At 38.6% G+C, this 27,349-nt stretch overlaps 1 protein-coding gene across 8 annotated transcripts in view; it reads left to right on the top strand.

The window, feature by feature from the left end:
- CACNA2D1 (calcium voltage-gated channel auxiliary subunit alpha2delta 1) overlaps window positions 1-27,349 on the top strand; it is a 533,324-nt gene that overhangs the window by 17,279 nt on the left and 488,696 nt on the right. The window contains exon 1 of one of the 8 annotated variants that reach the window (XM_055590117.1): window positions 18,228-18,438. The exons of the other annotated variants lie outside the window; for them this stretch is intronic. The gene's annotated coding sequence lies outside the window, so the exon portion shown is untranslated. Of the gene's footprint in view, window positions 1-18,227; window positions 18,439-27,349 lie in introns of those variants that run through there. 8 annotated transcript variants of the gene reach the window in all.

The raw sequence follows: 27,349 nt of genomic DNA on the forward strand, positions 1-27,349 counted from the left end.
GGAGCTGCCAGTTTCACATTGTTACATGCTGTAGTTCCTTACCGGCATTTTATGTTCTTCACAAGCAAATTTATTTGACTTTTAATGTGTTTTCTTTAGAACATTTACCGTTTGCCATAGGTCTAAACATTTGCTATCAGTAAAGCAAATATTTTGGTACTGTAATGAAGTTATATGGGCTGCATACCCTTCTTAGGACCATTTCAATAAGTCAGGACTCATGTGAAGATAACTAGTATTCCCTTTTGATGGATTATGGAATTATTTGGATATATTCAAAAACAGAGGGACACAAAATTGTTACTTTACAAAGATTTTATGTCCCAGAATCAAGATGAAAACATCTTAAACATTCCTGAGGTAGGTGAGGTTTTTTTCCTTTCCCCCTTCCTTACCTTGTCTTTAAAAAATTATATGTATTAGGTGTAGTTGGTCTCTGAGGCTGAGGCTATATAAAAATGTCTACCTATTTCTCAGATTTCAGTGTCTGTTGAAGTATAAAAGTATAAACGTTTTCACTGTGTTGAATAACATCCAGAATCAAAATGATTCTTGCAAAAGGCAATTTTTTTTTTCAAAGAATGCAATGTGCCATTTATCTTTGGTTCAAATGTTCACTTAGTAAGTAATGAAAATTCAAGAACTTTTTCATTTTGTAGAATTCACTTACTCTGTATGCATCTGTGCACTTTAAAGTTGACATGTATATTAAAAAGCTTTATTGGACAAGAATATTTTTGCTTTCTGTTGGTTCAATTAGAGATTTTTCTGACAGTTTGTTACCAAAGATGTCCTTAAGTTACGTATATGATTTTACCTAACAAAACTGAGGCATATTAAATTATATCAGTAGATTGGCACAACAAGATTAGCTGCTCTTTATTTTCTGTCTTTTCTTGCAGTCCTTCTGAGTAATATCTTTCTCTATACACTTATTCCTGAACAGTTGTCTCAAGGATTTTTATATGAATTTTCCAGACTGCTGAGAAATTAGCTTCCTAAAAAGTTAGAATTATATGTTTTAAGAATGTCTTAAAGGATTCTTACTGTTCTTTAGTGGATTACTTAAAACAAATTGAATTACACTAGATCTTTTTATAAAGATGTTGCTTCTTTCAGCTAATAGTTGGGATGTCAGGTCAAGAACAATACCAGTCTTAACAGCGCTAGACAAACTCTTGCTAAACTTCCCAGAATGGTAATCTCTTTTAAATGACTTTCAGGATAAGCTCACAAAAAATACCTTGTTGACAAATTCTTAAAACTTCATGGATTTTACATAGTAAAAATTGTAGCTGTTTCTATGTAGTTTGAAGAAAGATTTCTTGAAAAGGATGTTCAATTCAGCACATTACAAAGGCCATTGATTTTAAGAAATCAGCTGAAATCTTACCAATGAAATTGTCCAACACCTTGGTAACCATTATAGTTAATTATTGCAATGAAATATCAATTATTACATTTTATGTGCATATCATTCAAAATATCTTGCCGAGATGACCTTCATACATGAATATTTTAATGTAATTTAATATATTTGCAATTTGGCCAAAAATATGGCTAGAAATTTAGAACCAGATGTCATTGCCTTTTAAATGTCACATCTGAAAGTAAAGTATTATCTTCGTAGTGAGCAGCTTTGGCTAGGGGTTAGTTAGGGCTGTTTCTTAGAGCTACATGAAACAATAGGTAGGGAAAATGTGGTTAAAGACTATATGAACAAGAAACACAGAACCTTTGCTGCTTAAAATTAAATAAAATTTTTATTTTAGTTTAATCTGAGAGGTTATTCTGTTGACCTTAGATGGCCCAGAAATGAAAGTCGCTGCAGTATTCTTTCTTTTCCCTGACCGTCCTCAATTTTTAAATTAGATTTCATTTAAGGCACACCTTTGCACACGTGAACCCACTCCAGTGTTCTTGCCCAGAGAATCCCAGGGACAGGGGAGCCTGGTGGGCTGCCGTCTATGGGGTCGCACAGAGTCGGACACGACTGAAGCGACTTAGCAGGAGCAGCAGCAGCAGCATGCACACGTGATCTGATTCCATCTGAGCTGCCCTTCCTCCGAGTGAGCTGCTTAGGACTGACAAGCGTCATATTCAGTGGTATGGAGGCAGTCTCCAACTGTGTTGAAATGTGCTTTTGTGTCCATCTGCCTCTCTTTTGCTATTTCTCTGCCACTATATTTCTTCCTTTCTTGATGGAACAGGTGTATACAAGCTCTTTCTTGGTTTTATGCTCCATCCATGATTTTTCATTTGACAGTCAGAAGCAAAGTTTTATTTATAGATAAACTGGTTTTAAAACTTGTATTTAAAGTGGTGTGTTTCAACATCTGTTTAGTGATGCTGAAGTTCTAGAGGTAGAATCAGAAATGAAGATGGGATTACCTGGTTCTTGTCTTAAGCCAGAACCTAGAAAAATGTAAACTTAACCTTGCACAATTTCTCAATGAAAATAAAAGTTAGGAGAAGATATGATGAAGTTGGAGTCCTTTTAAAAATATCCTTTAAAGTTTTATTCCAGTTTTTGTTTTAATAAACTTATGCCTTTCAGAAAAGAGGGGATATATTTATACATATAGCTGATTCACTTTGCAGTATAATAGAAACCAAATCCCATGGACGGAGGAGCCTGGTAGGCTGCAGTCCATGGGGTCGCTAGAGTCGGACATGACTGAGCGACTTCCCTTTCACTTTTCACTTTCATGCACTGGAGAAGGAAGTGGCAACCCACTCCAGTGTTCTCGCCTGGAGAATCCCAGGGACGGGGGAGCCTGGTGGGCTGCCGTCTAAGGGGTCGCGCAGAGTTGGACACGACTGAAGCGACTTAGCAGCAGCAGCAGCAGCAGAAACCAACACAGCATTGTAAAGCAACTATACTGCAATAAAACTTAAGAACAAACAAACAAACAAAACCCCAAAATAAAACAAAATAAAAAGTTACCGTTGTATGGAAATGAGAGAAAGTCTGATTCTTGTAGAATTTTCTGTTGTGTGATTCCACGTTACTGTAGCCTGTGTTGAAGAAGATAGCATCTGTCAGTGTGCTCCACAGACCATCTGCCTCGGTCATGAATTTACTCAGAATCTAAGGTGGGCCCAGGAACCTGCTTTTTAACAGCCCTGCCAGGTGATGCTTATGAATTTTCATGTTTAAAATCATGGCATTATGGACAACTTGTAAGAGTAACTAGCTGGCAGGTTACTTTGCTAAGTTTGACTTAGATGTGGCAGATCTAGGGTAGAAACACCTCAGAACAAATTAAAAACAACACCTTAGGGCAAATGAAGTACCAGAAACTGGTTAGAAAAGCACTTACTTCCAGGGAAGACTACAATGAATCAGAGTTTCCAGCATTCAAGTTCAACAGTTTTCATTTTGATAGTTTTGTGATTCTTACCCTTAAAAATATTTTGATAATGCTGCATGCATATTCTTTCCTAAGATGTTTGCATATGAGAGCCCACGTTTGTTTATGTTATGATGGTTTCTGGGTTAGAGGATGTTCACATGTATGTATTAATCATAGAGTTTTCTGTGTTTTTGGCATAGCAAAATATTGTATTAAAAATACTAATATGAAAAGAATGTGACAGGAAGTCCACAATATAGTAATTTATGAGCACAATTTTTTTCACTGTAAATTTATATTTTGAATGAAATTGGAACTTGCCTGACTTAACACATTACTGACCAGGAAATTTTTGCAGAAACTTATGCCTGTGACTGGTGATTTGTTACGCGAGTGAATATTGAAACCCCCAGTATTCAGGTGCATTTGAGTAAATAGCGAAAAGGATTTTTTGCACTTATGAAACTTACAGCATGTCAAATCGGTCTTCTTTCCTTCTGTAACACCCAAGAAAACACCTTTTATCCTTCTGGTAATCACCTATCTTTATTATTTAGAAATATCCTAACACTGGAGAAGGAAATGGCAACCCACTCCAGTATTCTTGCCTGGAGAAACCCAGGGACAGGGGAGCCTGGTAGGCTGCCGTCTTTGGGGTTGCACAGTGTCGGACACAACTGAAGCAACTTAGCAGCAGCAGCAGCAACCCTAACATTGAATCTGTTTTAATGATAATTATGCTGTTTTAGGTTTATTTACCAGAGGCCATTTATTTAAGTTGATGTTGTAAGGTTGAGTTAAAATAAGACTGCTGTGCTTTTTTTTTTTTTTGAGCCAAACTGCTCTATTATGTATGTATATGTGCTTTATAAAACTTAGGGATATGAAAGGAGTCCGAAGGTTACAAAGAATGCTTATTAAGCAAAAAGGAAAAGGCAGATGTGTTGTGATATAAAACAATGAAAAATAGATGATTATTTTTCATTCTGTTGGCTCTGTCTTTTCCTGTGCTTCAAGTTCCTTATGTGAGCCTTTTTGTGAAATCCCTGTCTTTCAAAAAGTAATTTGGAACGTGGGGTAGGCAGGGAGAAATAAGAGTGTAAAAGGTGCAGATAATACACTGTAAGTGAAGGTCTTTAGAAGCACATATAACTAAGTCCCCTTTAACCCATAGGCGGGCTATCCGAAGGAACTGACATGGACTCATATTTAATAGTATGGAGGCAGTAACCAACTGTGTTGAAATGTGCCTTTGTGTCTTATCTGCCTCTTTCCCTATCCCTCTACCACTATATTTACTCCTTTCCTGATGGAACAGGTGTACACAAGCTCATCCTTGGGTTTATGCTCCATCCAGTATTTGAGACCTGCCCCCTCCCCCTGGCCCTTTTAAAAAGATTCAAAGGACCTCTTCTCTCTGAAACATGGGATAAACAGAATCTTCCCAGAGAGGTGATTTTAAAGGCAGTCTATTAGCAGTGGTATATCCTCATTATGTAGACCATGTAAATGCAAATCATAGTTTAAGGGAGGAGTTTTCTCTGGTTCTGTTTTGACTTTGTGATTGCAGCTGTCAAACACTGTCAGGTAAATATCATCTGGGCTTTCCACTTCTGAAAGTTTTCTCACCAGTGTTTTGCCATAGAGTCCTGGAAAAAGCTGTGAGAGCATGATTTCTTGGGGTTTTCGATGTAACTTCAGATACTACCCCTTAGAACTCCTGATACTATTCTAAAGTCTTTGTAGATAGTTATCAGTGGCACTATAAAGAAAGCTGAGTGCCGAAGAATTGATGCTTTTGAACTGTGGTGTTGGAGAAGACTCTTGAGAGTCCCTTGAACTGCAGGGAGATCCAACCAGTCCATCCTGAAGGAGATCACTTCTGGGTGTTCATTGGAAGGACTGATTTTGAAGCTGAAACTCCAATACTTTGGCCACCCGATGCGAAGAGCTGACTGACTGGAAAAGACCCTGATGCTGGGAAAGATTGAGGGCAAGAGGAGAAGGGGATGACCGAGGATGAGATGGCTGGATGGCATCACTGATTCTATGGACATGAGTTTGGGTAAACTCTGGGAGTTGGTGATGGACAGGGAGGCCTGGCGTGCTGCAGTCCATGGGTTCTCAAAGCATCGGACATGACTGAGTGAGTGAACTGAATTGATCAGTGGCACATAATAAAGTGCGAATAAGAAGCTGGACATAGCTAGTATAGAACTGCTCTGAATATATGTGGTATTTTATAATAATGAAGCAAAAATGCTATTTAACATAATTATGGTTAGTGGAATACCAGTGTGGTAGATTAAGAGGGCAAGACCATTGGAATAAAAAGATAAAGATATTTTGAAGGACTTGTACTTGAAGAAGTATAAAGGATAACTGAATCATAAAGAAATAAGTGATAAAGCCAGTGTTAGAGGAAGCTGTGGCCTGATGACTTTCTTCCTACTCTGATTTTTCTGAATACTTTACATTCTGAATTGAAGATTGAAAATCTGCTCCACGTAAAACATAATAGAAATTTATCAAAGGCATGTATTCTCCAAAATTGTTGTTGTTTAAAATATGGAAACAAGAACCTCAAGCTGCTTAAAGCAATTATTCTGTAAAGTATATCACAGAGAAGATATTCTAGTATTTTTCAAGATATAGCAATAGATTTCCTCTTAATATTCATTTAGGTACATTTTTGAAAGCGTTTCTCATTCTTTTATCTTTCAACAAGCATGGTTCTGTTTCTGGCCCTAATGATGTGATGGGTTAAAAGTGGTGTTTTATAAAAAAAAAAAAATCAAACCAAACCATGAGTTGGTTATGAGTTGAAAACTGGAAATTAAGAGGTTTTTGAAGTTGTCATTTGATATTACATGCAGCTCAGTTTTGATTCATTTATATTTCTTACCAATCTTCATTTCTCCTAAAAATATTTTGTTTTAATTTTATAGTATTTTTCTTAGCATTTCATAATAATTTTATAGTATTTGGGAAAATTCAGAATTATAATTTTGACAAGTTAGAAAAATCAAACCAAAGAAGCTTCACTGAAAGTAACTATTGAAGTCTATTAAAATGTACCTAGGAAAAATAGTATTACCACATGGAATTTATTTTAAAAAACCACGAATTTTCCCATACATTGTAAGGCTGGGTTTCTCAGGCTTGGTGCTATTGATATTTTGGACTAGATAGTTCTTTGTGACAGTGGTTTGGCGTGTGCTTTATACTTAGCAGCATCCTCGGTCTACCTGTTAGAGGCTAGTGGCAGTTCTCCAAGTCATAGTAATAAAGAAACATCTCCAGACATTGTCAGATGTCTTCTTGGGTGCACAATCACTCCTGGTTGAGAACCACTGATTTAGATGGAATCTGCACAATAAATCGGCCCCGATATGTATTCCTCTTGCCAGTGATGTCTATTTTTGGCTCACTCCCACAATGCTTAGGTGGTGTTTGCATTTTGTTAACATTTTGTCACACCAGTGAGTTTTATTCATTGATCCTTAATAATAAGTATGCCATTAAAAGGGTAAATTAGCTAGTTCAAAATATTTTCAAAATTAAGCTCTTAAATTTAGTGCTTGGTGAAGCAGGAAGTGTAATTATTTAACATATAGTCACATGTGCAAGGGTAAAATTCTCCTGTTCCTGGAGATCTCTGAATTTCCTGAAGGAAAATTTTGTAGTGAAACTTGTCTTTAACAGAAGCATATTGGTGTCTGCTCTTTCCTGCTGAGTCTGGAGCGGAAATGAGACAATCTCTCCTGTCCTTGTGCACATTGAATAAAATGCTTTGTAGATACCAGAAGTGTTGGACAGTTGCCAAAGTGGCCTGTGGGCAAAGTGTAATTAGCATGGACATACACTTTCCTTATGGGTATTTGTTTCACCTGGGAAAGCGGCATAGTAAGCTAATGAAGATTCTTCTTGGTTGAAAGTACTCCATGTTTTTCAGGGGAGAACAATTGACAGAGTCCCTGAAACAGTACAAGTACTCCTGGGACAAAGTCATGGCACTGCTCAGTTCTATTTGTAGGTACATGTATAGTGTCTGTCTTATATGGAGCTTTGAAATTTTATAGTGCTGGTCTGAACTGATCACACACACAAATATCTTGATGACTATGAAATGAATACCAGGTGTTTCTGCTCATCTACTCTTTTCTGTAAATGGAGAATAGCTACATGCTGTTTGTTCTCTTTTAGGACAGTGCACTTGCAAGAATGGCAACACAAAGTGGTGTAGTATAGAAACAGTAATCCCAGTGATCACTGTCTACATTGGTTAGGAGGGAATGCTATTAAACAAGTGAAAATGGAAACCCAGGATCTCTGGTCCAAGATATTCTTTTTTTTTTTCCTGTTGTTCAGTCAAAAGAAATTTCTTTGCTTCTTTTATTTCTGTTGTTAAAAAAAATACAAATAGTTTACCTTTTTAGTTGATTGGCTTAAATGGGGGTAAGACCCCAAAAGAGTCTGAAATGCAGTACTTGGATACCATCTCAAAAATGACAGAATAATCTGTTTGTTTCCAAGGCAAACCATTCAGTATCACAGTGATACAAGTCTAGGCCCTGACCAGTAATGCTGAAGAAGCTGAAATTGAATGGTTTTATGAAGATCTACAAGACCTTCTAGAACTAACACCCAAAAAAGATTATAGGGGACTGGAATGCAAAAGCAGGAAGTCAAGAGATACCTGGAGTAACAGGCAAATCTGGCCTTGAAGTACAGAATGAAGCAGGGCAAAGGTTAACAGAGTTTTGCCAAGAGAACACACTGGTCATAGTAAATACCCACTTCCAACAACATAAGAGAAGACTCTACACATGGTCATCACCAGATGGTCAATTGATTATATTATTTTCAGCCAAAGATGGAGAAATTCTGTACAGTCAGCAAAAACAAGACCAGGAGCTGATTGTGGCTCAGATCATGAACTCCTTATTGCTAAATTCAGACTTAAATTGAAGAAAGTAGGGAAAAATCACTAGACCATTCAGTTCAGTTCAGTCGCTGAGTTGTGTCCAACTCTTTGCAACCCCATGAATCGCAGCACGTCAGGCCTCCTGTCCATCACCAACTCCCGGAGTTTACTCAAACTCATGTCCATCAGATGCCATCCAGCCATCTCATCATTTGTTGTCCCCTTCTCCTCCTGCCTCCAATCCCTCCCAGCATCAGGGTCTTTTCCAATGAGTCCATTCAGGTATGACCTAAATCAAATCCCTTACGATTATATGGTGGAAGTGACAAACAGATTCAAGAAATTGGATCTGATAGACTGAGTGCCTGAAGAACTATGGATGAAGGTTTGTGACATTGTGCATGAGGCAGGGATCAAGACCATCCCCAAGAAAAAGAAATACAGAAAGGCAAAATGGTTGTCGGAGGAGGCCTTACAAATAGCTGTGAAAAGAAGAGAAGTGAAAGGCAAAGGAGAAAAGGAAAGATACACCCATTTGAATGCAGAGTTCCAAAGAATAGCAAGGAGAGATAAGAAAGCCTTCCTCAAGAGATCAAGACAAAGAAATAGAGGAATACAATAAAATGGGAAAGACTAGAGATACCTTCAGAAAGTTAGAGCTACCAAGGGAAATTTTCATGCAAAGATGGGCACAATAAAGGACAGAAATGGTATGGACCTAACAGAAGCAGAAGATATTAAGAAGAGGTGGCAACAATACACAGAAGATCTATACAAAAAGGATCTTCATGACCCAGGTAATCACGATGGTGTGATCATTCACCTAGAACCAGATATCCTGGGAATGGGAAGTCCAGTGGGCTTTATGAAGCATCACTACGAACAAAGCTAATGGAGGTGATGGAATTCCAGTTGAGTTATTTCAAATCCTAAAAGACCATGCTGTGAAAGTGCTGCACTCAACATGCCAGCCAATTTGGAAAACGCAGCAGTGGCCACAGGTCAGTTTTCATTCCAATTCCAAAGAAAGGTAATGCCAAAGAATGCTCAAACTACCGAACAATTGCACTCATCTCACATGCTTGTAAAGTAGTGCTCAAAATTCTTCAAGCCAGGCTTCAGCAGTACATGAACCATGAACTTCCAAATGTTCAAGCTGGATTTAGAAAAGGCAGAGGATCCAGAGGTCAAATTGCCAACATCTTGGATCATAGAAAAAGGAAGAGAGTTCCAGAAGAATATCTACTTCTGCTTTATTGACTATACCAAAGCCTTTGACTGTGTGGTTCACAGCAAATTGTGGAAAGTTCTTCAAGAGATGGGAATACCAGAGCACCTGACCTGCCTCCTGAGAAATCTATGCAGGTCAAGAAGCAACAGTTAGAACTGGACATGGAACAATAGACTGTTTCCAAATTGGGAAAGGAGTACGTCAGGGCTGTATATTGTCACCCTGCTTATTTAACTTATATGCAGAGTACATCATGAGAAATACTGGGCTGGAAGAAGCACAAGCTGGAATCAAGATTGCCAGGAGAAATATCAATAACCTCAGATATTCAGATGATCCCACCCTTCTGACAGAAAGTGAAGAACTAAAGAGCCTCTTGATGAAAGTGAAAGAGGAGAGTGAAAAAGTTGGCTTAATATTCAACATTCAGAAAACTACGATCATGGCATCTGGTCCCATCACTTCATGGCAAATAGATGGGGGAACAGTGGAAACAGTGATAGACTTTATTTTTTGGGCTCCAAAATCACTGTAGATTGGTGACTCCAGCCATGAAATGAAAAGACACTTGCTCCTTGGAAGAAAAGTTATAACCAACGTAGGTGGCATGTTAAAAAGTAGAGACATTACTTTGCCAGCAAAGGTTTGTCTAGTCAAAGCTGTGGTTTTTTCCAGTAGTCCTGTATGGATGTGAGAGTTGGACTATAAAGAAAAATGAGCCCCGAAGAATTGATGCTTTTGAACTGTGGTGTTGGAGAAAACTAGTGAGAGACCGTTGGCCAGCAAGGAGATCCAACTAGTCCATCCTAAAGGAATTCAGTCCTGAATATTCATTGGAAGGACTGATGTTGAAGCTGAAATTCCAGTACTTTGGCCACCTGATTGGAAGAGCTGACTCATTCGAAAAGACCCTGATGCTGGGAAAGATTGAAGGTGGGAGGAGAAGGGGACGACAGAAGATGAGATGGTTGGATGGCATCACCAACTCAATGGACTTGAATTTGAGTGAACTTCGGGAGTTGGTGATGGACAGGGAGGCCTGGCATGCTGCAGTCCATGGGGTTGCAAAGAGTTGGACAAGACTGAGCGACTGAACTGAACTGAAATAATTCAGAAGTGTTTTCTACTCTGATATATGTAGGAGAATCTAGAAAGATCCCCTTTTATGTGATTAACAATATTTCCTTTTCATATTGTCCACCTCATACTTTTCTCAGGCATATCATTCATTTTATTCACAAAAGAAATATATGTTATACTCTGATACTGTGGAAAATCTAGTGCATTTCCTCACATTTCTCTCTCCTTATAGGTGTTCTCCTTATAGGTATTCCTACGTGAGTAGAATAATCACTGCCTTTCCCATTCTCTACTACAGACTAATAAAGGAAAAGATATCTACCTTCCAGCATTTTAGTTCAGCCCAGTTCTTTTTCTTACTTATCCTCATGTTGGGCTTGACCAGGACCCATTTGGTTCCTGCTTGTTAATACTACACTGTCACTTTCGAAGTGTCCAGGTTCAGACACCAATTATATAGTCATGTTGTGCTCAGACTCTATCACCAGTATGCCTTACCATGCATTCCAGTATATGGTGTCATTAGTAGGAAATTTAGATTGTGATTTATTAATGTATATGTAACATATAGTAAAATATTGAGTATTTATAAACTAATATACATATGTCTGGATTGTAGCTATATCAACTCTAAAAAAACAAAATAGTTGAGACATACTTGTTCTAGCTGCTTCTTATCCTAAATATATGCTTTCCTTAAATACATCGAGAAGTGGGATATTTATTATATGTCACACAATTATTAATCTTTTAAAAAATATTTTTATTTTGTGTTGGGGTATAGCCAATTAACAGTGTTGTGATAGTTTCAGGTGAACAGTGAAGGGACTCAGCCATGTATGCTGCTGCTGCTGCTAAGTCGCTTCAGTTGTATCCGACTCTGTGCGACCCCATAGACGGCAACCCACCAGGCTCCCCCGTCCCTGGGATTCTCCAGGCAAGAACACTGGAGTGGGTTGCCATTTTCTTCTCCAATGCATGAAAGTGAAAAGTGAAAGTGAAGTCGCTCAATCGTGTCCGACTCTAGTGACCCCATGGACTGCAGCCTACCAGGCTCCTCCGTCTGTGGGATTTTCTAGGCAAAAGTACTGGAGTGGGGTGCCATTGCCTTCTCCGCAGCCATGTATACATGTATCCATTCTCCTCTAAACTCCCCTAGTATCCAGGCTGTCATATAACATTGAGCAGAGTTCACTGTGCTATATAGTAGGTTCTTGTTGGTTATCTATTTTTTTCTCTTAAGATACATATTTTATTGAAGTATAGTTTCAGGTATACAACAAGATGGTCAATTATATACATATATTATTTTAAAAATTATTTTCCTTTTAATGTTATTATAAGATATTGACTATAGTTCCCTATGCTAACAGTAAACCTGTTGCTTATTGCATATCTTTTTTTTTTTTAAATAAGAATCTAACATTCTATTCATACTGAGTCAAACAAGTAGAATCAAAATGGCAAAGTTTTTAGTGAGGCAAAAATTCACAAGTCTTCTAAAGTATGTCTACTATAATCATTATGATGATCTTTTTCTTTTATCTCATTTGTTTCACTTTCTCTATTTCAGTTTCAGTGCTCCCATTTCATCTATGTTTTCCAATTTCTCCATCTCTTCTTCTTTTTCTTCTTTTGATCTTAAGCTTTTATCAAGCATAGGTTGACTTGTGTTCTCCCAGAATCCCTGTGTTGAAGCTCTAACCACCTTTGCTTCAGAATGTGTCTTTAGTTTATAATGAGGTCTTTGCAGCTGTAATCAGTTTAAATTAGTTCAAGCTGCAGGAAGGTGGGCTGTAGTCTATCACAAGTATCCATATTGAAAGAGAAAATTTGGACCCTGACGCAAACATAGGGACAGTGCCATGTGCTGCCTAAATCAAGGACCCACCAGAAACTAGGCGAGGGGCCTGGAACAGTTCCTCCCTAGTGCCTCCAGGGGGAGCATGGCCCTGCTGACATCTTGATCTTAAACTTCTAATCCTCAGAACTGTAAGGTTTTCTGTTCTGTGCCACCTGTTTTGTGGTGGTTTGCTTTCTGGCAGCCTCAGTACGGTAGTACAGACACCAAGTCTGAGATGCTCTGCTGAGGAGGTCAGGATATCACACTGAGTCATTCAGTATCTGGTGGCTTAGATTGTCATCAGATACCATAATTATTTCAGTGGCTTCATTTTAAATGAGACATAATTAAAAATAATTCCTGTAGAACATTTAACTATGAATGCTTCATGTATTTATATTCCCAATATTTTTTTACTGGGTGTGTATATATGTACTTGTTGTTCAGTCACTCAGTCATGTCTGACTCTGTGACTCCGTGGACTGCAGCATGCCAGGCTTCGCTCTCCTTCACCATCTCCTGGAGCTTGATCAAACTCATGTCCATTGAGTTGGTGATGTCATCCAACCATCTCATCCTCCTTCATCATCTTCTCCTCCTGCCTTCCCTGATCTTTCCCAGCATCAGGGTCTTTTCCAGTGAGTCGACTCTTCCCATCAGGGGACCAAAGTACTACAGCTTCAGCTTCAGCATCATGTACTAGCCATACACATATATGGTTGCCTGCTAACTGGTTTGTCTTTGAGATGTTTTTTCTTTTAAAAATTAAGATTGAACTAATGAAAGATAAAGTGCAATACGCTTAAGCTAAGGAAAAATATTCAAAGACTACTGTTGCATATTCCTGCACAGCCTGTGCAGTGGGTAAGAATTGTGCAAAACCTACCTGACTAGACTAGAAACAAGATGTATGTAGCAACAGAACTTGTCTTTGAGATCTCAGAGGTAAAAATTCTAGGGAGTTTCATGCAGCTCCTAGACTTCATGCTGAAGGCATTTTTCTGGCCTTCCCTTACAAAGAGAGACTTTTATCTGATATTATTATGCTTGTACTCCTCTCTGGCACAACACCAATAGGTCTGCTCTAGATTTAGGAAAATATGTGATGGATGAATAGGATGATTCTTGCCAGACAGACTTCCCAAGAAATAAACAGAACCCTTAGGCCTTTAAAGATTAGTTTAATTAAAAAAAAAAAAACAAAAACAACCAGAGGCCAAATTGGAAAGCTTTTATTTCTTCTCATAAAGTAATATAATAGTACCTTCTAGTTTGGGACATTTTATGTTAGAAGAGTATGAATTTGTTATTGTGTACATTTTTAGGATGCTGATGATGTGATTATAAGTATAAATGATAGCCAGTGCCAGGACGTTAAACGCACGGATTCACTGAGGTGTACACTCCCAGCGTGTACAGTCTCACAGAATCGGAGGTGGGGCTCACTGTGAACTATCAGCGCTGGTACTGTGTCCACCTTCTTGAAGAAAACATTGTTATAATAAACCTTTTGGACATATAGACCTCCCTAGAGTGGGTCAGAACCACTTGTCTGCGGAATCAATACTGCATGTGTCTTCTTTCAAGATTTGATGCTCTTTGCACCCTGGTCTCTCTGGATAGATGCTTGATATGTGCTTCTAATACTCATAGCCACTCTTACTTACCGTAGATTAGCACTCTATATTTCATTGTTATTATGCTTAGTTGTTCTTTACACTTGTCATTTTTCCTGAAGCTTGTTTGATGGTTCCAGTAACCAGCTCTATAGTATATGTGTAGGGTCAGTTGTGACCTAGGCTTTCTTGCTGGCCATGGGCCCATGTTTGCAGTGTTTGACACTTCAGTCTCTTTCCTCATCAGTAAAGTGCTTTCAAATGATCTTTCTTACTGAGCTCACTGTGTGGTTGTGACATTCAAATGTGGTGATATTATGGAGTACTTTGAACAAGCTGTAGAGCACAATATTGATATGTGACATTAGACTATTCATTTTCCTCATTTAAGCCAGTGTGTTGGATTTGTATAATATTAAGCCCATCGTTAAGATTGGCGGTTCTGTTCCTTGCTTTTTCTGTGCTCATCTTACATTTGAAAAGCAGTGTCGGCTTCGCAGGTGATGCTAGTGGTAAAGAACCCACCTGCCACTGCTGCTGCTGCTAAGTCGCTTCAGTCGTGTCCAACTCTGTGCGACTCCATAGACGGCAGCCCACCAGGCTCCCCCGTCCCTGGGATTCTCCAGGCAAGAACACTGAAGTGGGTAGCCATTTCCTTCTCCAATGCATGAAGGTGAAAAGTGAAAGTGAAGTCGCTCAGTCGTGTCCGACCCTCAGTGACCCCATGGACTGCAGCCCACCAGGCTCCTCCGTCCATGGGATTTTCCAGGCAAGAGTTCTGGAGTGGGGTGCCATCGCCTTCTCCACCTGCCAGTGCAGGTAGATGTAAAAGACAAGGGTTCTATCCCTAGGTCGGGAAGATGTCTTGGAGGAGAGAGCACAGCAACCCACTTTAGTATTCTTGCCTGGAGAATCCCATGGACAGAAGAGCCTGGCAGGCTGTATGGTCTATAGCGTCGCATAGAGTCGGACATGACTGAAGTGACTTGGCACGCACGTAGACACCCACCGTCTTGTTTAGACACTAGCATTTGTGTTCTATAATTTTAAAATTATGACTGTTACAATTATGTCTTGGCTTATCATTTTAGTATTTCATTGGTATTCTAGTATTTCTGGCATATAGATTGTTACAAATACCATTCATGATAATATAGCCTCATTAGTAAAACATTGTGTAGTGTTTCTATAAATATGCATTGTATCTATAGATGCACATACACATCATGTACCTCATGTATCACATATGTATTGTGTCTATATAATATATAGGTACAGAGGATGAGATGATTGGATGGCATCACCAACTTGATGGACTTGAGTTTGGGCAAGCTCTGGGAGTTGGTGATGACAGGGAAACCTGGTGTGCTGTGATCCATGGGGTCACAGAGTCAGACACGACTGAACAACTGAACTGATGTAAATATGTGTGTATATGTAACATATACTAATTAATTAGATGAGTAAGATTATATATATTTTGTCCATGGGGTCACAAAGAGTAGGACACAGCTGAGCAACTGAACAACGACAAAATAATTAAACATTATCAGTCATGGGCTAGGCAGTATATTAGTTCTTGAAGAAACAAAGGCATTGAGCAAGATCATAGCCTAAATAATTCATAGGACGGTTATAAGAATACTTAATACTTATTTTTACTTATTAATACTTATTTTACTTTTATTATTTTTTTCTAGATTATTTTGGGTTAACAAGTGTTTTGGTTGTAATCAAGAATTAAGGAAAAAAAACTCGTTTTTTTGTAAACTACCCATACAATAGAATAAGCTCCATTTATTTTTTTAAGGAATAATGAGACTCTAGCCAAAATCAGTGTCAGACATTGTTCTGGAGCCCTCGGGGACTTGCTGGTCATAAGGATATGACCAGCAACTCATAGAGATGGGAAGCCATCTGAAGAAACAGTCTCAGCCCAGGCCTGAAAGTGCAGACCCATCACTTATTTGGCTGAGAAATCAGAGCATGAATAGAAATAAACTTGCTGTTGACCCATTTTCCTTTGGGCAAATGTTAGATATTATAGAAGGAAAATTAATAAGTCAATACAGTGTTCCTCTTGTACAGACATAAGAATGGTTCTGCAGTCAAAAAAAGTGATTGAGAAATATCCACTTAAGAAATGCTCAGAAAAGTTATCCAAGAAATACTCATGTAGGCTGTGTAAATCTGTTTAATTTGTATAATAGATACGCAAACTAATTCAAATAGTACTATTTCTTTTTTAGATACATTGAATATAGTTAAAATACTTTAGCAAACTAAATACCTTACTTTTAGCAAACTTACGTAGTTATACTTACTTAGAAGTAAGTATAAACTTCTAGTTTATGCTTCTATACTTGCTAGTAGTTTATAAGCATTTTGGAACTTTTTTCCCTCATCATTTTACATCTGAAAGAACTTGGGAAATATTTCAGTTACTTCTGAGTTTAATACAATGTCTTGTTAATCTCAAGGGAGGTATATGATGTTTACTCTAAATGGACCTTCTGAATTTCAAGTATTTTTAACATAGATTTTTGCATAATATTCCTCTTTTATACCAATAATTAATGACTTCTGGTCTAAAGAATAAGGTGAGAAGCAAACTTAGTATATATACTGTTTAAAAAATAAAACTAGTTTTCACCAGATTTACAACTGGTTTCTATTTTCTTTGAGAACCAAACCAGAGAAAATGGCTGAAACAGTTAGGACACAGATAGCTTCAGATACAAATACACAAGTGTAACATGTGAACAGTCTCTGGGAAGACAGCTCAAGAGTCCAGTGGTGATGCCTGTGAGATGAACCCAGAATTTTGATCAAAGTTTACTTTTTAAAATGACTTCTCATGTATTCCCTGACACCTTGGTGGGAGGAAACTCAATTACATTGTTTGAGATTTAGGTAAAGTGATAATGATTAATCATGAATCAGGATTTTTCTGGGATCTGTATTAATGGATTGTGTGTGTGTGTGTGTAGTTTCTGTTTTGGCTTGAGCTTAGAAGTTGAGCGTTTTGAGGCACTATCAATTTCTATGAAATAATTTCCACTTGTCATCAAATATAGGTATCTCTAGTATATGCATGTTGTGAGAAATGTACCAAAATGCAAAATTTTCTCTAGCAAAGTTTACCACCCAGGAAAAAAAAATTCCCCAAGATATTTTTCACTTCTATTATGCTCTGTCTGCCAGAAAAACAGGAAGAGGCAAACCTGTTTAGAAAAAAGGCTTTGAGATTTTGGATTCTTACATGTAAATAGTATGTGCCTACTTAAAAACAGCAGCAGCAGTTAAAACAGTATTGCTTCTTGATGGTTCGATCATCTGCTGCTCATTGAGTAATATCAATAGATTATTGTCACCAGTAACCATCATCTGTAGTATTTATTGAGTGCTAAGGGCCTGACAGTAAGCTAGTGTCCTGCTGATACTGTCTTATTTAATTCTGACCTCAACTTTATAAAACAGGGATAGACATTATTTTCATCTTTAATAAATGAAGAAGAAGCTGAGATCTTGAGCAGTTGAATTCTGTGCTTCAGACCACCAACAGAGGACGGGGGATGCAGCTCTGAGCTGGTTCCAGACTTGCTGTCCTCCTCAACATTTTATTACCTTCTCATGCAGAACTATTCTGGACCAAACATTTAAAATAGCATTTAAAATAAGGATGACCTTATTTGGCTCATGAAATATGTTATTAGGAAGTCTGTAATTTTCCTTTCTTTGGGCCAGTGATTTTTCAGTGGAAGACATTTAAATTGCTATTTCTCTGGATGTGTTAATAACTCTTTTAACTCTTACTTCTTAGACCAAGTGTCCCGGAAAGAATACATAAAATATTAACAGATAAACAGTTTTTCTCCAGAATAATACATGTGAAAGTAATCTTCAAAGTAAGATAGGCAAATGAATATCAAAGACACTTATTTTAGAGTGTAATCCTACGAGAGAGCAGTCTTGAAAGACTAAAAAAAGATTCTCTTTATGATTATGAATATGAAACAGTTGGAATGAATTCAGTCATAGCAACATAACTGAGGATCATTTCTGTAAGTGAGGGATACAGAAAGTTAAAAGACTCATTGCTTGGTGCTGAGGTCACCTGCTTCATAACAGACTAAAATAGAAGAGAACAAGTGTTAGGAATTCATTCTGCCTTCCCAGTGCTTTTGTAGTTTTATTTTTAGAGATCTGCCAACAGTAGTTGGAGCATTGTTTGCCCTTTTGCGCCTGCTCAGTCAGACTCAGCCTCTCTCTTGCAGTCTTTGCCTCCCTCGACAGGTGTAAGGGACTTCCTAAATGTTGCAGACCAGTCACCTGTCGTCAGCCACCCTGAGGTAGCTTCTTCACTCACTGAGCTCATAAGAGAGGTAATTTTTATCTGACTGTTAACATGCATTACTTTTTTCTTAAGGCTGAGGTAATCAGAACAAAAGGGTGTTGGATAGATAGTGGTGCAAGAGTGGTGGAAAAATACTTAATAAAGAGTATGTGTTTCAAATACTTAAATATTTAAAACCCAGGAAACAATACTGAGCAGAAGAGATCTTAGTGACTTTCTCAGAAACTGTCAGCAATTCATGTTGTTCATTGAAATTAAGTGTGATTCAATGGTTTTAAGCACAGATGCATATTTGAATTACCTGGGAAGTTTTCAAAAAACCATTATTTAGTTCCTATCCTAGAGACTATAATAATTGGCTTGGTATTGGTATTAAAAATTTTTTTTCCCCAGATGATTTTATTTTATTTTTTTTAGCCAGGGTTGAGGGCTACTGACTTAGACAACTCAGCAATTAGTTCTGCTTTTGCCAACATCTGCATCATCCTTGGGTACCATACTTCAATATGTCAGTGTCCTTGTATTAAGGACTATTAGAAGAAATAACATATTTTAAAACTGGAAAGCCGTGTAAAGTGTGTTCAGAATTACATGCAACTATTTATATTTGGCTTGCATGATTAGTAGAAAATAACATTTTTAAATGTACTGCTGCTGCTACTGCTGCTGCTGCTGCTAAGTCGCTTCAGTCATGTCCGACTCTGTGCGACCCCATAGGCAGCAGCCCACCAGGCCCCACCGTCCGTGGGATTCTCCAGGCAAGAACACTGGAGTGGGCTGCCATTTCCTCCTCCAGTGCATGAAAGTGAAGAGTGAAAGTGAAGTCGCTCAGTCGTGTCTGACTCCTAGTGACTCCATGGACTGCAGCCTACCAGGCTCCTCCATCCATGGGATTTTCCAGGCAAGAGTACTGGAGTGGGGTGCCATTGCCTTCTTCCTTAAATGTACTAGCATTAATTAAAAAAGAAATAGCACAATGCTTTCATTACCTGACCATCTACATATAATGGTCATTCAAATATTTGTTGAATACCTACTATGTAGAAAACACTGACGGAAAGCCTAAAGAATCTGGCTTTGTTTTGTTGTGAATGAATTTGTGATCTGGTGAACTAATGGGTATAACTTAGGAAGTAATTAACATTCCACAGCTATGTGTGCTTTACAGCAGTGTACAGTAGTGCTGCAGTGAATGCAGGAAGAGTAACAACTCGGGGCTTATGCTGTCGTGGAGAGGGAGAGAATTCATAGAAGGTATGACACTTGCAACGTTGACCAAGTTGCTGGTTTGCAGTCCTCCCCATTACAGCTTTTCTTTTAAAGCCTCAGAGACTGAGAGGGAACTTTTTGTCGGTGGCTTTAAGTTCAGAGATCAGATCACTAATTTAGACCTATCTGTTCTTCCCTTACAGATAATTATTTTCTTACTGAATAACAACATTATCTTGGGCCCGCCCTTAATTAGCTGATTACCAATTGTGTTTACATCTGCTTGGTGCTTGAATATGATGCTTATGTAAGACAAGAGTAGCTTTTGAGCTGGCCTTACAGAATGAACAGAGTTTAGGTGTCAGTAATAGTAGGTTGAATTCTCTGTTTCAGCTATCAGGAGGAACATACTAAACAAAGGTTAAGGGTATATAATCTGATTGGGAAAGAAACATTACTGCAGTAGAAGCGGAGTTCATACAGTTCTTCCTTCCTGTGCCCTATCTGTTAAGTGTATTTTGATTTTTATCTTTTGTTTACAACTTCTGCCAGGTAGTAATTACTTTTGTTTAGTACAGTGTGAGGTTCAAAGAGTTTGTAATATCATACATCAGTAAGCCATCAAGTCAAGACTCACACATAACTCAGTAACCATTCTGATATCAAAAGCAGTGCCCTTTCTACTCTGCTGTGTTGCCTTCTATAAAGGATTAATGAGCAGAGACAGAAGGAGAGTACCAGGGAGAGACTGGGTTGTGGAAGGCCTTTGATGGATTTCATCCAGATGGAAGTGGGTAGCCACTGAAAATTTTTGAAGTGGGAATATATTTTAGGTATTTTAGGAGGCTTACCTGGCAAGAATGTATAGGTTATATTCGTTCAATAAAAATGCTTATTCATTCAAAACCTATTCTATTGAATACTGTGTTCTACACTGTGTGTAGTCTCTGGGAATGGAGTTGTATTAGTGAGTGCTTTTAATCCTGAACTCTCTATATAATATACTATGCTACACACTTTGGAGAGAAAGAGAAATATGACACAGCATCTACCCTTTACATGTCTTACGATTGAACTAGCCTGTTGGATAATTGGGTCCTTGTTGGTGTTTTTGTGTGCCCAGTTGCAACAAGGATGGCTTCTAGGAGAGGAAGGTAAAACTGGGCTCACCAGGCTTTTGTAGTGGTCTGGATGGTTTCAACTCAAGTGCTTAAAGAACTGGAAGTATGGAAAGAAGAGATAGCTGTAAGAGTAGGCAGACTTTAGTTACATGATACATATGGGAAAAGTAGGGACAATCAGAGACAGTGTCAGTAGGATTGGTCTCGGTAACATTTTAAATTTCCCCTCTACTCACATACAGCTGCCTAAATAGAGGAGCGAGCATTTAAAATGTTTCTCTATTGCCTAATTTGTTTCTTTGAACCTTTATGTTTTATTTCAAACAAACTTCTTAAAAGTTCTGTCACCATGAATTAATACGTAGCATGCTGTGACATCGTGTATTTGTGCTGTGCTCAGTCATGTCCGACTCTTTGTGACCTCATGGACTGTAGCCTGCCAGGCTCCTCAGTCCATGGGATTTCCCAGGCAAGAATACTGAAATGGGTTGCCATTTCCTACTCCAGGGGATCTTCCTGACCCAGGTCTCCTACTTTGCCGGCAGATTCTTTGCCACCAGGGAAGCCCTAGTGTTCCAAATATAATCAGTTTTTAACTTTCAGCATGGAAATAAGTTCATCTTATGTTATATAACTGTCTCTTTATGAAATGTGTGACATGTAAGACTATGAGAGGTACCACTCCTTGCATGTTTCTTTATAGCAAAAGAGAATTCGCAGTTTGACATGTTGTGTTAAGAAAGATTATATTAAGCAAGAGAAAAATTATATATTAAATTATATAATATTCTTCCTGCAAAGATTTAATAATTCACTAAATTTGACCAACATGTTTTTTGAACTGTCTTTCTTGATGGCAGATACTCTTTCAAGAAAAACTATGTGAATACCATTAGGTGTCAATATTATGTCTAGAGTACAGAGTAAAATTACTTCATTGTAGCATTAAACACGACTGAGCGACTTCACTTTCCCTTTTCACTCTCTTGTACTGGAGAAGGAAATGGCAACCTACTCCAGTGTTCTTGCCTGGAGAATCCCAGGGACGGGGAGCCTGGTGGGCTGCTGTCTATGCGATCGCACACGTGTCAGTTGGACACGACTGACGCGACTTAGCAGCAGCAGCAGCAGCAGCATTAAACCCTCTTCCTGGTCTTCCTTAGTACAAGCTCTGACCTAGTCTATGTGTAAGCAGAGGCAAGAAACTCATCAAAACCCTATGGACACCATGCATTATCTATAGCGTAGACATAAACAGCTATCATGTTCATAATAATTATTGCTATTTCTCAACTGTATGTCAATTTGGTGTTCTCAATAGACATTTGAACACGTGCCATTCCTTTTTGTTAAAAGGAACCCTGATTCAAAATTTTAGCAGCAAGCTCTTAGTCTTTTTTTTGGCCAATGTGGAGATTATCAAGAAAAACTTAGTTAATGAGTATATTAAAATAGCAGTACTTTTCCAATATTTGTTGGATACAGGAATATATATTTTATGGAGGTACAGCAATATGAGACATTTTGCTTATGCATGTTTTATTTATCTAGTGATATGAAAAACTCTCACCAAAGTAAAGCTACATTAATAGGGATGTCAAATTCATTTCCCATTGCCTCTTCAAATTTCAAATACATTTTCATAGCTCTAGAAAAGCAATCTCACACACCTAGTGTGTGTGCTCTTTGTGTTCACACTACTTAGGGTGCTAGGCAAATCCCTCAGAAAATATTTGAAAAAAGAATTGGAGACAACTGTCAGGCAGCTATTAAATTAAGCTGTGCTAGAGTTTTCTGTCTGTGCCAATCACAGTCTTCAATTCGGCAGAATACTTTTACCATTAACATATCTGCCTTATTGGACTCATAATATTTTTGGAGGGGTTCAGTTCAGTTCAGTCGCTCAGTAGTGTCTGACTCTTTGTAACCCTGAGAAATGCAACACACCAGGCCTCCCTGTCCATCACCAACTCCTGGAGTCCACCCAAACCCATGTCCATTGAGTCAATGATGCCATCCAACCATCTCATCCTCTGTTGTCTCTTTCTCCTCCTGCCCTCAATCTCTCCCAGCCTCAGGGTCTTGTCAAATGAGTCAGCTCTTCTCATCAAGTGGCCAAAGTATTGGAGTTTCAGCTTCAACATCAGTCCTTCCAATGAACATTCAGGCCTGATCTTTAGGATGGACTGGTTGGATCTCCTTGCAGTCCAAGGGACTCTCAAGAGTCTTCTCCAACACCACAGTTCAAAAGCATCAATTCTTCTGCACTCAGCTTTCTTTATAGTCCAACTCTCACATCCATACATGACTACTGGGAAAACCATAGCCTTGACTAGATGGACCTTTGTGGACAAAGTAATGTCTCTGCTTTTAAATATGCTGTCTAGGTTGGTCATAACTTTCCTTCCAAGTAGTAAGTGTCTTTTAATTTCATGGCTGCAATCACCATCTGCAGTGATTTTGAAGCCCCCCAAAATAAAGTCTGACACTGTTTCCACTGTTTCCCCATCTATTTGCCATGAAGTGATGGAATCAGATGTCATGATCTTAGTTTTCTGAATGTTGAGCTTTAAGCCAACTTTTCCACTCTCCTCTTTCACTTGCATCAAGAGGCTCTTTAGTTCTTCACTTTCTGCCATAAGGGTGATATCATCTGCATATCTGAGGTTATTGATATTTCTCCAGGCAATAGTAAATAGAATATGTGATTGTTGACATTAGTTTATATATATATGGGCCTATCATTTGAAATTGCTTAAACATAACTGTTAATTCATTATAATTACTGAAAAAAATTTAAAAGTGATTAGCTGGTGAGGTGGTAAAGAAAGTGGAAAGTCTAAAATTAACAAAGTAGAGATGGGGGAAAAAAGCTTCCAAGATTAAAATAGGTAAGGATTTACAGAAAAGAAAAGCAATGTGTTGAACACTAAAGCTATGATTTCTGAGCCAGGTTTTCTCCAAAATGAGAATTTTTAAAAAAGATTTTATGTTTTAGAATCCTGGAGAAGGAAATGGCAGCCTACTCCAGTGATCTTGCCTGGAGAATCCCATGGACAGAGGAGCTTGGGGGGCTGCAGTCCATGAGGTCATGGAGAGTCAGACACGACTGAGTGACTACACTATATTTTAGAGTAGCTTTATGTTCACAGCAAAATTGAAAAGAGAGTAGTACATTGATTTCCCACATCCCTCCTGGCTCCACATGTGCACAGCTTCATTGTCAGCATCCTTTTCCTTTTACATAAAGCACAAGAATCCAGGCTATTGCTCAAAGATAGGAACACTTGAGGATGTGATGCTCTGTGATGTTAGTTTGGGGGGTGTCTTCCGACCAACACCACTCAAACTCTAGTCCCCACACTTGAAAAATGGTTCCAGTTGTACAGACTTGATAATTTGTGCTGTATAATACATGCTGAGCCATGTTCTTTGGAATCCCCTTCTACTTTCCACCTACAGCATTGCTAATGGCCCACCAGCCACAGTGTGAATTCCTAGAGTTCATCCATTATTTTCCTACTGACCAGCTTCTATATTTTATCCAGGTTTTGTTTTTTGGCTTTTTTTAGGGGGTGGGCAGGAATGTTGTATTGCCTTTACTGATAAATAATTTCCCCAATTTTAGAAATATGATTCTGTTCACCAAATCTGTACATCTGAATTTATATGATGATTTTAAACCTTAATTTTATGTCTTCAGACCATTCTGGTAAATTTTAATATACAATTTTATATTTAAAATTTAGTATATTTAAAAGTAATGTGTATTAATGGTCTATTATTTTCATGTTACTATTACAATAATTAGACATACATCTTCATTTTTAAATTGAGAGCACTTATTGTGTTTTGGCATTGGTCATATTTTATGTTTGGAATCCCCATGAACAGTGACATGAAATGACCAGTCAGATAATCATAAAATGGTAAAGAGAAAGTTAATTTTTTGTTTGCTCATCCTCTACAAAATTTATGATAATACCAATAGAATTTTATTTAACCAGTTTTGAAAGACTATAGCTCCATGAGAGTAACTCTCAAAAACAGCTAAGTCAGGAAAGGAAAGTACCTTGGATGCTTTGGATTTTTCTATTTAAATCTCCACTCACTGCCCCAAGTAAATATAGATTTAGTATCTGAGTGACAGCGACAAATGCTGAAACCTAACCCTAAATTCTCAGTGCTCCAGTGGACCATATTTGGCAAATCACTGCACTCTCTGGACTTTACTGATCTAGCAAATATCTTTTCTGTTGACACCAGAGGAGAAACTACATGAGACATAGGGCACACAGGCTCCTGGTTTTCTTCTCTGAGTGTAAAATTAATAGTACTGACTGAGGGTGAGAAATAATGAAGTAGTTTTAATTAAAAGTTATCTTGTGGTGCAAATGTAGAATTAAAGTTTGGCTTTAATCGAAAATTCTATGATACGTACAAAAGCAAGTATACAGGAAATATAATAAAATTTATTCCCCTATGATTGAACTTGATTTGAAATTCGAGCCTTAAGAATAATGATAGAGAACTTAAGCTAGTTACTTATGACTGCTGCTGCTGCTAAGTCGCTTCAGTCGTGTCCAACTCTGTGCAACCCCATAGACGGCAGCCCACCAGGCTCCCCTGTCCCTGGGATTCTCCAGGCAAGAACACTGGAGTGGGTTGCCATTTCCTTCTCCAATGCATGAAAGTGAAAAGGGAAAGTGAAGTTGCTCAGTCGTGTCTGACCAACCTCAATCAATTTGAACCCATTTGAACCAGGGCTGGCAGTTTAAGATCTGAGGATGGCTTAAGTAGTTTCTCTGGCTTTGGAAAGGAAGGTTTTGTCTAACATTCTTTGAAGTGACACGAGTTTGGCCTCTGTCCCTGATGCAGACACTTAGATATGCATGTTCCTCCACATGTCACTCTGTGTCCTCCTTATTGCAACCCTGAGGTTCCTTCAGGTCACTGGCCTCAGCCACTTTCACATCTCTCTTGGCCAGGGTTTCAAGAACTTAGAACTCTCATCCAAGAATTTGACTCTTTTCTTTCATCTTTGTACTTTGGTGTCCTCCTTTGGCTACTGACTCAGTATAGGGGTTGGGAGTAGAGGGTAGAGAAAGGGGGAAGAAAGTGAATTCAGTTCGCTGCAGTAGGTTTTATGCCTTTAGTGGTTTAGTCACTAAGTCATGTAAGACTCGTGCCACCCCATGGACTGTAGCCTGCCAGGCTCCTCTGTCCATGGGATTCTCCAGGAAAGAATACTGGAGTGGGTTGCCATTTCCTTCTCCAGGGTATCTTCCAGACTCAGAAATCGAACCCGAGTCTCCTGCATTGCAGGGAGATTCTTTACTAAGCTATGAGGGAAATCCCCACCCCCTCTTTTTAAATCCCTTTGCACATATTAAAAACTATTCTGTATTTACAGTATTAATATATTTTCCTCATAGAGTTGGAATATTTCTATTGTCATTACATTTGGCGAGGGAGTATAGTTGAATTTGGGTGATGCTGGAAGCTTAATCGATCCTTAAAAAGCCTGTAAATCATATATAAATAACTTTTTCTTCAATGTGATGTTTGAAAAATATTCTCCCTTCAGTTCAGTTCAGTTGCTCAGTTGTGTCCAGTTCTTTGCGACCCCATGGACTGCAGCATGCCAGGCTTCCCTGTCTATCACCAACTCCCAGAGCTTACTCAAACTCATGCCCATTGAGTCGATGATGCCATCCAACATCTCATCTTCTGTTGTCCCCTTCTCCTCCCACCTTCAATCTTTCCCAGCATCAGCATCTTTTCAAATGAATTAGTTCTTTGCATCAGGTGGCCATAGTATTGGAGCTTCAGCTTCAGCATCAGTCCTTCCAAGAATATTCAGGACTGATTTCCTTTAGGATGAGCTGGTTGGATCTCCTTGCAGTCCAAGGGACTCTCAAGAGTCTTCTCCAACACCACAGTTCAAAAGCATCAATTCTTCAGTGCTGAGCTTTCTTTATAGTCCAGTTCTCACATCCATAGGAATGTGAGATTCTCCCTTAAGGAAATGGAATAATAACAACCACTGTCAGCTTTGGAAGGCAATTGAGCAGGACACTGGAAATACTTCCTCGTTATTCATTCCAGTTTTCCTCCACTGTGTGGCATCTACATAGTTTAGGTCAGCCCTCATTTCATGCTAGTCAGTGTGATCCCATCCCTTGTGACAGTGGTGGGAATGACAGAGCTGGTGGGAATGATGTTTAAGACTATTTTCAGTAAGTAGGGAAGAAAATATTTCTCTTCTAAGCTGATTTTGTGGTCAGCATAGTAAATGAATGAATCTTTTATTTATCTTTTATTATAATGCCTAACACAAAAGCTGGCATATCTTCAGTTCAGTTCAGTTGCTCAGTCGTGTCTGACTCTTTGCGACCCCATGAATCGCAGCATGGCAGGCCTCCCTATCCATTACCAGCTCCCGGAGTTCACTCAAACTCACGTCCATTGAGTTGGTGATGCCATCTGTGGTCCCCTTCTCCTCCTGCCCCCAATCCCTCCCAGCATCAGAGTCTTTTCCAATGAGTCAACTCTTCGCATGAGGTGGCCAAAGTATTGGAGTTTCAGCTTTAGCGTCATTCCTTCCAA

The sequence above is a fragment of the Bubalus kerabau genome, chromosome 8 (assembly GCF_029407905.1).
Source record: "Bubalus kerabau isolate K-KA32 ecotype Philippines breed swamp buffalo chromosome 8, PCC_UOA_SB_1v2, whole genome shotgun sequence".
In the NCBI taxonomy this organism is placed as follows: Eukaryota; Metazoa; Chordata; class Mammalia; order Artiodactyla; family Bovidae; genus Bubalus; species Bubalus kerabau.